Genomic DNA, 13,915 nt, shown 5'->3' with positions numbered 1-13,915 from the left:
AAGAGCAGTCTGAAGATACGGAACAACAGTTTCTGCTTTGGAGACAAAGTGTAGATTACCCAGGTCAAATAATTTATTTCCTCAATTGACTCAATTCACAAAAAGGAAATTTATATTGGAAGATAAAATGGAAAAAAAATTAATAGCCTGTTATACATTATTAGCTGTTCAAGAGCAAAATGAAATATAACATTTCCCAGGTTCTCAATTAAAGGTTTTTGAAAATTGATAACATTAAAAATATTAGGAGTAATATTTATTATTTTCATAATTTATAATTTGTATTTGAAATTCTGAAAATATAAAAGAAGTCTATTCTTTTTTGACTTTTTAAAATGAAATGAATCAAATAAAAACATCAGGATTTAATACACAATATAGCAGCAGTCCCCAGCCTTTTTGGCACCAGGGGCCAGTTTTGTGGAGGCAATTTTTCCAGGATGGGCGGCAGTGGGGGGAGCATTTTGGGATGAAACTGTTCCATCTCAGATCATCAGGCATTAGATTCTCATAAGGACCACACCACCTAGATCCCTTACATACACAATTCACAATAGGGTTCCTGTTCCTGCAAGATCTAATGCCATCACTCATCTGACAGCAGATGGAGCTCAGGCAATAATGTAATGCTCGCTGGCAGGCCCCTCACCTCCTGCTGTGTGGCTCTGTTCCTCACAGACCACAGACTGGTACCAGTCCCCGTTCCCAGGGGTTTGGGACTCCTCAATACAATAATATTATCTTTCCACTTAGAGCTCTCCTAGCTTCAAGTGAAAATCATAAATAAGGTGGCATGAAAAAATAAAGAAAAGGTGCTGATTATTTGAAGATATTAAATAATTAAATATTTAGGAACCATACAAAATGTGAATATTCACACTGATTATTAAATATTTTTTATATTTTATTACAGTTAGGATTTTCAGAAATAGCAATAATAAATTTCCCTCATTATCATACAGAACCACAGAGCTATAGGGAAAAGGGTTATAGACAGACTGGAATTTTTCCTGCATTATGAAACATTTCAGGAATTGTTCATTAAATGGGAGAGTTTGCTTTGACTCATTAGTAACTCTTCTCTACATAAAGATTTCTTTTATAATAATAATCCCCATACTGGTAATATAATTTATGTTTTCACAGGTCAGTTGACAGTGAATGTCCTTGTACCTACACATATGATTCATTAACTTGATTTTTTTAGTTAAAATTTCACAGTCAAAGGCCAATCAACTCCGGAAAGCTATCCTGAATATATGTAGGCATTTGGGATTAATCCCTGCCATATATCAGTGTGAAATTACTGTAAGAGGGCCAGTTTTTATTTTGAAAGGAGTCAGAAATTTTGCTAGAAATGGGAGTCTTCTTGAACACTTTATACCTATCGTTGTGGACAGTCTGCATATTGGTACTGAGCATCTTAAGGACACAGTGGTGAAGTGAATCTTGGTGGAAGACATGGAGTTCAGAGTCGAGAGCAAAGAATGGATGGAGAGGAGCAGGTAGCATTCCCCTGTAGCTTTCCAAGCTTGTCATTTGGCCACCCATCTATCCTGCATAGTTCCTTGAAGGCTGTCAGTTTGAAGAAGTTGTTTGAGAATTGTTCTCTGAAGTATCCCAAGATTCTGAAGATAAAAATAGCAGCTTTTATCCATATGGATGAGAAAACTGGACTAACTGAAGGACCCAGGATATGGAAATCCAAACTGAAAAATACTATATTTTTATCTTTCTTGATGTTTTCTTAGTTGTGTGTCTGACCTAAAATATTATTAATGAAAAAGAACATAGGATCCTAAATATTTTGTTAGAGAGGCGGCAAAAAGCTAGAATAAAATGCAAGTAGGTTAAATTTCTAAAAATGCACATTGGTTAGGGAAAACCTTAAATGTTACACAAATTAAGAATAGACTCTTACACTTCCAAGCATTAGTTTTATATTTGATTCTCAGTGAGTTGTGTTTTTACAACATCAATATTTTTATGATCATTAAAAAAGACTTTTTGGTTATATAACATATTTAATTAATATTTTTAAATAATTTATTATGTACTTTCTGCTTTGGCTGATAGACATGAGTTTCTAAAAACATAATAAAATAGTTTGTACTACCCAAAAACTGTTCAGGCAGTTTAAGATAATTGATGTTGAGATGAGTAAACATGGCAGTATTTTAAATAATAAGCATTATGTATTTATTTAATTATAGAATAGGACAACATAAATAAAACATGGCATAGTAATTAGGTATAATAAGGTTGACTCATATAGCATGTTGTAATAAGGAAATATTTGGTAAACATGGGGCTAGTCTATATCTATGCAAATAAACACAACTTTATATTAACATAAGCACTATTATGTTTAAGTATAATTGGCATAATTTGCCTCAAACCTCGCACCAATAAGTAATTTTGAATGAAGATAAATTACTATGAAATAACTGGTCCATACATACTAGATATACCTAGGCCTGACTTCCAGTGATAGAGAAAATGGAGGTTGTAGCTATACTGCATCTGAATATAAACATACATTTATACAATGAAAGTATACTCAGAAATGTAACACTGAGAGTTCCAGCCAAGATGGTGGGTTGAACACACACTTCTAATTCTTCTCCTTCAAATTTATCTTGACACTTCACAAAATAATTATTTGTTAACTGAATAACACTATGCAGCCATAGAGACAGAAAAAAAAAAAACTTATTAGTGTACCAGCATGCTTTTTAGAAATATGAACTCTAAGGCCAATGACAACTACCAAAAGAGTTGAAATTGGTTGCCTCTGGGAGAAAAAAGATAAAATTGAGAAGATTTCTGCCATTTTTTCCCTTGTAATATGTCTTTTGTTTTAACAAAATTATTTAGTTTTTAATTGTGTGACTATATGTTCAATAAACATAAAATATTAAAATATTGTTTTTTTTAAAAAAACTTCTAACTAAGCCACTCCCCCTGCAAATGGGCAAAAGACCTGAATTAGGCAATTGAGAATAGAAGATACCTGAATGACTAATGAATATATGGAAAGGAGCTCAAAACCATTAATCATCAAGAAAATGTCATTTCAATTCATAATACATTACTATGACACCCTCAGTATGACTAACAACAGTGACAATGACAAGACAGAACCAACTATTGGTAAAGATGTTGGACAAACTGAATTTTCATACACAGTCATGAAGAATGCAAATTGGTACCACCACTTTAAAAAGCTATTGGTAGTGTCTCCCGAAGCTGAGAAGCCGAACATTTGCATAACTTAAGACCTAGTAATTCCTTTCTTATGTAATTCTCAGCAAAAGTGAAGCTCATTTATATTCGTATGCCCATAAAAAGACATACTCTGGAATCTTCATGGCAACACTATTAACAATTACCTACAATTTTAAACTATATGAATGCAAATTAAAAGTAGAATGGAAAATGCATGTTGATATATTCATACAGTTAAATGCTATACAGTAATGAGAATGAAAGAGCTACAATTACATGAAATAATAAAAATGGTTAGATCTCACAAAGAATGTTGAGGGGAACAAGACAATCATAAAAAATGCACACTATAAGATTCTACTTATATAAACTTAAAACAAAACCCAACACAACTAATATATGGTGTCATCATTCCGGATGGTGTTTGGATTCTATTTAGTGGATTGTGACAGAATTGGAGATCTGGGTAAGGTTAATAGGGTACCAGTAGTGTTCAGTTTCTTCAATTTGGATACCAATTATGTGAGTGTGCCAGGTTTGTGAAAATCCATAAAATTATGATGAGAACATGTTTTTGTATCTGTTAATTTTCAAGACAAACATAATTAATAAAAAAGAATATTTCCTAGAACTAAAGATATGTATACATCCTCAAAAAAAAAAAAATCCAACTTATTGACAAGTAGGCTGAATGCTCATTTGAGTAAAGACCTGAATGACAAAAAAGAGTCAGTTTCAAGAGCTTTCCATTCAGAAATGTCAAATATGAAGGTGCTATGGTAGAATCATGATTAGCATGTTTTCAGGAACAAAAAGAAGTTAGCTATAGATGACAGAATGAGAGTGCTCAGAGAGAGATCAGATTGTAAAAGACCTTTGTCTTTTTTGTTTTGTTATGGAGTTTAAATTGTATTTATCATGAGGGTTTAACACAAGGTAGTAATATAAACTGATTTACTTTTTTAAAAGATCACCTTCGGTGTTCAGAAGAGAACACATGAGAGGATAAAAGATGGAGATTATTTAGAAAACTATTATATTAGTCTCTGTGAAAAAAGATGATTATGACTTGAAAATGGGTTTCAGCAATGGAAATGAATAAAAGTGAATAGAATCTGGATATATATTAGAGGTAAAAATGCTAATATTTACTTACATATTTGACTGCTTGAATAAGATAAAGACAATTTAAGAATTTCTCACAATAGTTAATTTGAGCAGTTACATTGATGGTGCCTTTACTGAATTGGATTGTATCGGGGTATCAACAATTCAGAGTAGCAAGGAGCAAGATGTTTTGTTTATGTTGAGTTTGAGACCTTCAGATAGATTCTTACAGCTTCCTGCTTAAATACTTTAAATAATAACCAGCTATTTTATAGCAGTGATAAAATCATCCCACGGTTAGATGAAAACTGCATCCTCAGATCATTCACTACACCTTTAGAGGAGGGCCAGTGCCTTTTCTAAGACTTGCTTGATTCAGAGATTATGGATTCTCTAAATGATGCATCCATGCAGTCAATATTTCTTTCAGTCATCTGTGTTTTTAACATTAATTCAACATGGCGCTGGTATCCACGTTGGCTTTAGTCTGTCATCAAGTGTTTGTAAATATACCTTGTGCCAAATTCCTCTTCCCTTAGGAGAGGTTGCTTATGGGAGCTTGCTTGGGCCCTCCTGTAGGTATTCTGTTAACAGTTTGCCCTGCTTGTCCTCCACATTCACATGCCTATAACTGAATTCGAGGAAAACAAAGCCTGGGGCTAGGTGAGCATACCTGATAACTCTTACCCAATAAACCATTGCTGTGACTGCAAAAATCTTTATAATAATCTATAAATCTCTTTCAATTGCTAGAAAAATGAATAATTCCTTACTATAATAGTTTAGGGTCTCTAATGATCTTACTTTTCATTGAAAGGTGATAACATTTTCATCAATGAAGTAAGTTTATATACCCTTCTGTCTAGTACACCAGGGACTGGGTAAGATAAGCCAAATTTCATTCCTCTTTAATGAAAATAATTTATTTATCAACAAGGTTAGAATTTCATTTGCTAACATTAGGTCTTCAAAAGTCTTTGCATATTCAGGTGTTAGTGAATTCTATTAGTAGAAGAATGGGTTCAACAATCACTTCACATGGGACTTTTTATAGGATCTAGGATCGGGGAGCCAGTCTATTTTCATTAACTAAATTTATGAATATGGATTGTCTGACTTCCCAGTCCACTGACATTAACTACAAATGTACTGTAACATTAAATGACTTTGTTTCCTTTCTATAGGGACCCCAAATCACGTCCATGGAAGTTCTCTCTCTCTGTCTCTCTCTAGAGCATAGTACCAAGAGTGGGGAACTTTCTTTTTCTTTTTTTTTCTTTTTTTTTTTTTGAGACGGAGTTTCACTCTTGTTACCCAGGCTGGAGTGCAATAGTGCAATCTCGGCTCACTGCAACCTCTGCCTCCCAGGTTCAAGCGATTCTCCTGCCTCAGCCTCCCGAGCAGCTGGAATTACAGGCATGCGTCACCACGCCTGGCTAATTTTGTATTTTTAGTAGAGATGGGATTTCTCCATGTTGGTCTGGCTGGTCTCGAACTCCTGACCTCAGGTGATCCGCCCGCCTCGGACTCCCAAAGTGCTGGGATTACAGGCATGAGCCACTGCGCCTGGCCGGAACTTTATTTTTCATAACTGATAGTATATTTTCTATGGAAAATAGTTACTCAGCTTTGAAATTTTCTTTATTTCTGCAAGTTGAGATCTGTCATTATTTCAACTTCTATAAAATTAAAAGAATTCTTTTTTTTAAATTAGCCTAGCTATGTGTTTGTATCTTATCCTTTGTGTCTATTCCTAAATCTTCAATCATAATTTGATGTAATCTTAAAATGCTGACCTGATATGAGTACACACAGAGAAGTGGCATAGGAAAACTTTAATATGGTAAATCACTGTGAAACCCTATGGATTTGGGTTTGCAACACTGAATAAATAGATTATTCAAATACTAGTTCATTCCTTACAGTAGAAATTATTTTAGTTGATCCATTCATGCTTTAAATAATCATTTTACACTGGCTTTTCTTTAAATGTTGAATGAATTAGACACTATTATGTTTTAGTACATTGTTAGAGTTTAATTTGTAATTTTATCTTCAAACAAACATGTTTTGTGGCAAAAGTAGGTAAGTAAGATAAAAGTAAAAAGATGGCTTGACTCCCGTCTTTATTTAAGTCAGACCAAAGCATTCCATAAGGCATGGTGCAAGGAAGTGGCTAAATACTCAATAGCTAAATTATAGAGTTTTATGTGTTATACTAGAGGACTTACACACACACACATATACACATGTTCACGCATCTATTTCCTTGAGTGAAAATTTCCGTTTTCTAAACAGTTCTGCTAGCCTTCTGTTTCTACATTCTAACCAAACCAGCAGAACTAATTAGAAAGCAGTAAAGAATGCCAACATGGATTTTCAAATTTCTGAGTAATGTTTTGAAAAGTAGAAAGCACTTCTCTTAGAAGCAGTTGCTGTTGTGTGTAGAGATATATTGTATGACAACATGACCTGAAATTGAACTTTCAATGCCTTTTTTAAGCATAAAACATATCAGAGAGAATCACTTTGGTAAGTTCCCCAAGCAATCAAATAAAATATTTCTAATTAGTAATTGTTTTGAATATGAAAATTTTCTCCTCTATTTCTCTCTCTCCCATCCCCTCCCTGGAAACCAAATCTTCAGGAAACTTGAATAGCTGGACCATGAAGCCCTAATAAAATAGCTTCTATCCAACTGCTGACCAGTAAAGTACATAGGAGGAAATGAATTACCTGCTTTAAGCCACTGTTTGAAAACCCAAACGTAATTTGATGGAAAATGCCACACTCAACTTCAGGTTATCAGGGTTCATCAGCTTGCAGACATGACTTTATTAAAAATTAGGTGTCCAAATGATGTATTTTGTTATCATATCTAAACATCCTGGCTGCTGCTCTGTATCAGATTCCCATAAAAGTACAGAAAACTAAATGATAGATTACTATGTGGCTTATTTTATTTCTAACAGAAAAATTCAATTTCTGAGTAATGCATTTGTGGAAGTTGGCCTTGACAAATGTACAAATTAAAGATAGAAAATGAGCAATATATGTGGTAATTTAATTTATTACTTTGTAAGCTACATCTGATAGATCTCAAGGAAGGGAAATTATTTTAATGTGTATAATGTGGTGTCAGCTAGTTCATATCTGATTTTGGTAAAGCAGAAAGAAACCAGGAGGGGAAAACATAGGCTAGAATTAAATGGATTAGGAACAGAATTGCCTAAAGTATTAGAGGGTAGTTTGGATATTTGATTAGCTTTATTTTTGTTAATTATTTATGAGTATTAATGCAAATAAGTCATGTGACCTTCTAGGACTAAAATCCCATTAGTCCAGGACTATATATTTTCTATGTAGTAAACAGCTAGCAAAGACCTCACACTACTATCTTAATCTCTATTAACCTCTGGCTGGTTGTGACTATTTTTGGCTATGCTTCCCAATTCAAGTTACTTAAATTTTACTGTTTCTGAGAAGTCACAAGCTCTTGATTTTTGTTTCTCTCAAAGTAACTATTTTCCCTTTTTAGTTAAGTAGCTTTAATAAAATTATGTTTAAGTTTTAAAAATTTATTTTAAATCACCCAAGGTATATATTGATATTGGCTTTTTACCACTGTTGGGAACAGAAGCGTTTTTTTTTATTATTAGTTTAGGAGACTACTCTGATCTCTGGACACGAAGGTGTGATCTCGTGAGAGTTAAGGCCTGCAAAATTTTGTGTCCCAATGAAATAATCATGTCTCCTCATAGCAAGCAGATATTATCCCTGTCTGATTTGTCTCGGGGTGTTGTGGGTGGATTCATTTGGCTAATGGACCAAATCAGAGGCTAAGTCTACATACCTCAGATGTTAGGAAAAACTAGGGTCCCAAGCTCAAATATAAAAGTGTGTCCCAAGGAGTATGTTCTTTTCAGAATGAGAGTTTCTTGAGGGAGAAAACTTGTTTGTTTCAGCTTTGCATTTTCAGTTCTCAGAATAATGTATGGCACATGTTTCAGAGGTGAATGACCACATGATTAATTGAATGAATGGATTGATTTATGAACCCATCAATGGCAAAGATCACGAAGAACCCAAATGTTTTCTTGGTGCCTGCTTTTCTACTGGCATTTTGTTTGCTTATCTTTGTGTTTCCCTTGATCCTTCCACAACTTTATGAATTTATTTAGTCATCCCTATTCACATTTTATAAAGGATAAAACTGAGTCTAAGGGACAAGAAGTGATGTACCCACAAAAAGAAAAGCAGTAAACATTGGAACTCCAATTAAAGTACAACATTTCACCTTCAGAATATAAATTTCATAGTAGTAACATAGTATATTGGTACAGTATATAATAACTATATGTATGAATAGGCTGTCACAGGTGAGAGCCAAATGTGTCAATAAATACAAACATACTTTGAGTATTAAAATCCCTATAAAAATGTTATAATGACTTCCCACCTCTATATTCTGATATGTGAGGGCACTCATCAGGATTTGTTTTCTTTATCTTAGTCTATTATAGTATTTGGCATCCATTAAGAAAATACAAAATACCAAACGGTCTCCAGCTTTTAAATAATTAAACTTTCCTGAACACACAGAGCCAGCTCTGGTCATCTCCTCATCTGATCTTCCATAATTACATATACTACTTATATTTATCATATACTACTTTTTAAAAAAATTACCCATGGGTTCTTGGAAAGCAGGGAGAATACTTCTCATAGACCTGTGCCTCTCATCAAACTTTGCCTGGATTTCCAGAAAATAAGTGCTCTTAAATTGCTGTCGCTCAAGATGCTTTTAAGAGACTCAATAATACAGCTTTTTCATATTTTTATTAAAAATAAAAAGTGTCTACTCAGATGTATATATTTTGTCCTTTCTTTTTTTTATTTTGAAGCAAAGAGCAAAACAGCTAAAATAGCTGTGGAACTCAGTGTTTAATAAAACTGATTAAAATCTGAGCTAGTACTAAGCATTTTTATGCCAAGTAAAAATATTCTTTAGAAAGTTCTCAAGTAAGCATATAGGCACATCACAGAAATATATTGCTGCTTTGGACTGTTTCACATCATTTTCAAACTTTTCCTGAGCACCTAATTGTATATGGTGCTGTATTACATTATGTTACAGACAACTGCATATATCCAGTCCCAGCACAGCTAGAGTTGGGACAACTTTGAAACTCGTATTCACCAAAGAATATTGATTCTGATAATTTGTAACATCTTACAAATCTTATTAGTACAAGTGCTAGAAGAGTATCTCCCTTTAATAAGCTCGAGGCAGAAGTGCAAAAAATATTTTCTTTCTTTTAAATTATAAGACATCCAACTTTTTATTATATATAAAATGTTGGTAAATACCAAGACACGTTCTCTTTTCCACTATTAACCTAGTCAGTATGAAAATAATGGAAGATACTTTTGCACAACTAAAGACAATATAGTATTGCTTCCTGGGAAGAAGTGGCAAGGGTACTATGTTTTGTTTAATACTGCTACAGCCTATAAAAATCTACTAGGCCAAAGGGATGAATTCTCGACTGAGGAGAGGCAATATCCCACAGACATTCTATAGCCCGGTTTGGTTGCTAAGGAAAATGCCCCCATAAAACTAACTCTGCAGGCATTTCACATTAGAAATGTCATCAGCCACTACCTTAATGCCAGCACGCTTTAATTAATGAAATGCATTTCATGCTGTTATCACAAAATGCACTTGCGAGAAGCAATATGGTACTAGTACAAATAGTGTAAAAAACAGAAATGTCTTGTTCATTGATTTAAAAATAACCATATTCTCTATGTGCATAAACACATATCAGTACCAAATTCAATTTAGCTTCTCACTAGAACTCATACTTGTACACTCTTTTCCTGTACTTTCATTTATTGTTTCATGCAGTGGTTTTGCAGGTAACCTGTATCCTGGATAAAACACGAATTCCATCTGTGAGGTTTTGAGATAAACATGTGTCAATGGATCCCTGAGAAGAACCAGGTGATGACACAATAGGATCAGAATTATAACTTAAAACTGGCAAGTAATTTGTGCCCCATAAACTACTTTCATGTTTACAGGCATTTGAATTTGATAAGGATTTGCTATTGATCATCACCACTTATTTATAATACAAGGTCCTTGATGTCAAGGAATCTTGTTATTTGTAAGAGATTGTAGCACCAGCACAAAGTGCCACTACAGCATGATAGGTGTTGTCATATGAATGAGAAAGAGGCACTGTATGCATGCTGAATTCTCTGCATCACCAAAGCCTCCATGTGAGAGTCTGAACAGATGATGGTGAGTGGAATCTGAAAAACTCCAGTGCTTCTAAGCTGACAATTAGGATGGATAGCATTGCTATAATTTAAAGAAATACTTAGGACTCACCTTGAATTATCAAAAGAAGTGACTCTCCAACTTCCTTCCACATGATGGACAGGTGAGTATAAACCGAGAAAGATGCCAGACTATGTCACTTGCTTTAATAACATCTCACAAGACCTTGATTCCTCAGAGTATTTCTCGAAAAGGTGCTTGAAAAGCTAGAATGAATCTTACATGTCCTATTGAGTGACCCATAAATCCGTTAGGTAATGGTTAGAGAATGCAACATTTGATTTTATTCTAAGTGGAATAGTTCAGGAATTCAGAGTTGCTGCAAAGGTGGTGTTCCTGATGGAGGCATGTGTTTGAGGTTGCAAAGAAAAACTTGACTTCGGAGAAACTTGACTTCATTATATGACTCTGAAAGAGTGAGTAGTCTTTTAGTGATTCACTCTATCAGCCTTTCAGTCTGTAAAGAGTGGGTTGCCAGTTAATCCAGTTATGAAGGTCTCCAAAGAGATCTATACAAGGGAAACATAAAGTGCACATTAGGCTCAACCACACTAAGAGATGCCCAAATTAAGTTGGCAGTATAGCAGAACTGGCTATGCAGACAGATCTTTTTGAGAAAAATGTAGTGGTGGTTGACCCTCAATAAAATGGTAATCATCTCCTGATTTCCTTATTATTTTGTCTACGTATTGGGGTCAGATATTTTGAATGTTCTTTAAATATATTTTAGGTGATCCTAGTGTTACACATTTGAAAATGATAATGTGGCACAATTTTTCATCAAAATATAACCACAATCTTGATGCTTCAAATACACACCTTTCTAAGATTTGATGAAAGATATGCTGGATTCATTGGCAGCTTCCTAATACCTATTTGATAAGTGCATCCTTTGTCAGGATGCTGCCAAGATAGTGCTATTTAGTGACAGGCTTCAAATGTATACAGCCAATACAGAGCTTCTGAAGTTATTAAAGTTCTTCTGTAACAGAGTAATGGATGGCTTTAATCCTTTTTACGCTGGCTATAAACTTGTAATACTTTGCTGACTGTGCAAAATAGCCTATAATATAGACTTATACCTTTCCTTATGTGTGTGTTTCCAAGATCTATTCATCAGCTTAATGACTGATTTTCCTGAGGTTGGTTTTAGGGCTTGGAGCCAATCACACTGAAACTATTTGGGAGAAAAGGAAAACATTTCACTGTCAAATACCTTGTGTATCTTAATAAATTTTATACATATCTTAATGTTGTTTTGTACATGTTTTACAAGTACCATCTTATCTTTACTTAGTAAGCACTTCAGTTCTCTCATGGTGGGGCTAATCCAAAGCAAATCTTCAAATTAACTGGTATTTGTTACTGGCATCTCCTCTTCCATTGAATCCAGAAGAAAAACAGTGCTTTAGCAAATTATAAAGTTCCTGATAGCACCTTGGCTATAGCTCTGTTCTTCCCAGCAAGCCTTACCTGAACACATGTTTCCATTCTCTCCTAACCCTGTTCTTTGCTTTGTACAGAACAGCATTTTGACAGGTCAAAGAAGGCTAAGATGATAAATAGCTTCAGACATTAGCCTTCCAATGGTGATTTCATGTTAATAGCAAGCTCCTGAAATAAATGTCTCAAATTCAAGCGATGAATTATTGAAGATGGCACTTCATAAAATGCATCTGAACACTTGGGGAGCACTTTTGAAAACAGAGTCCCTCTCTATGTCTTGCAAATATTTACGGATACATGGCTATCTACTCCGACTCCTTATAAAAGTATATACATATATTTAAGAGTAACACTGAAGCTACTTCTTTTTCTGATATTCATGTTTGTATACACCAGCAAATGCAAATTAATATTGGCTCATGTTATATTGAGAAGATTATTTTACTTAGAGTTTAAACTCATTGAAAACTAGCTCCCAAATTAAAATTATTTGGGCAGATTTGACTAAAACTACTATCAATCAAGTATGTATTTAGGAAAACACTTATAAAGGATATGCCCAATTTTGACTGTATATGTATGTATGTGTGTGTCACAAATGGATATATATATATATATATATATATATCTACAAAAAACAATACACACACATTCAGAGAGAGAGAGAATTAAAATGGTGTCATCCAGAAGGTTTGAATTGTGCAAAGCTAAGAATTTGTCAAAGAAATGTACATATATTTCCCAAATAATTGCACAGATATTGTTGTCAAAAAAGAATGATGAAGCCAGGTGTGGTGGTTCATGCCTGTTCAGCATTTTGGGAGGCCAAGGCAGGAGGATCACTTGAGGCCAGGAGCTCAAGACCAGCCTGGACAAGACAGTGAGAAACCATCTCTACAAATATATATATTACATATGTTAAAAGTTAGCCAGGCATGGTGGTGCTATTTCTAATATTCATATATATTATATATTTAGTATTTAAATATTAAATATATTAAAAGTTAGCCAGGCAAGGTGGTGCTCACCTTTAGTCTCAGGTACTCAGCAACTTGGGATACTGAGGCAAGTTTATCACTTGAGCCCAGGAGCCGAAGGCTGCAGTGAGCTATGATCCCGGTATTCCAGCTTCAGCAATAAAGGGAAACCATGTCTAAAATTTAAAAAGAATGACAAGGTATAAAGTCATACAATTATTTTACTTATTGTGTCTCTTTCTCACACATACATGCAACTGATTATTATAACAATTGGTATCAATAAAGAGAAATGCTAGTTTGGCCTTAAAATCTCAAAATTGATAGCATATGAGGAGATAAATCTAAAATCCATCAAAATACTTATACATTCCAGCAACTTGTTTTTCATGTGGACAGATGTGCGGTTGTTTCTTTGGAATTTCACAGAGCCAGCTATTTGCCCTCTTCAGAATGATTGTCATTTTAAAGAATAATATGCTGTTATAATGTTTCTTGAAACATCAAACTATCTTACAGAATAATATTAGACTTCGTCAAAAACCACAAAAAATAGAATATTTCAAAAACTTGGACCCTGAAAACTTTGTATATATTTTATGACCTTTTAATATGTCTTGCTTATATGTATCCTTTAAATAGAAGCTAGATACCTTTCTGACTAGCATTTTTCTCTCAAACTCGTTTGTTCCTGGCAGCTCTGGATGCTCCATAGCGTACACAGAGGTATGTACCTTTCCTGCTTGGGCCCTGGCAGCATTTTGAGCACACTGATTTCTGTCAGAGACCTTCAGGCAGTAGCCTCTGG

Source organism: Pongo pygmaeus, chromosome 7 (assembly GCF_028885625.2).
Source record: "Pongo pygmaeus isolate AG05252 chromosome 7, NHGRI_mPonPyg2-v2.0_pri, whole genome shotgun sequence".
NCBI lineage: Eukaryota > Metazoa > Chordata > Mammalia > Primates > Hominidae > Pongo > Pongo pygmaeus.
The sequence above is the reverse complement of the archived record's forward strand: the minus strand, read 5'-3'. Positions refer to the sequence as shown.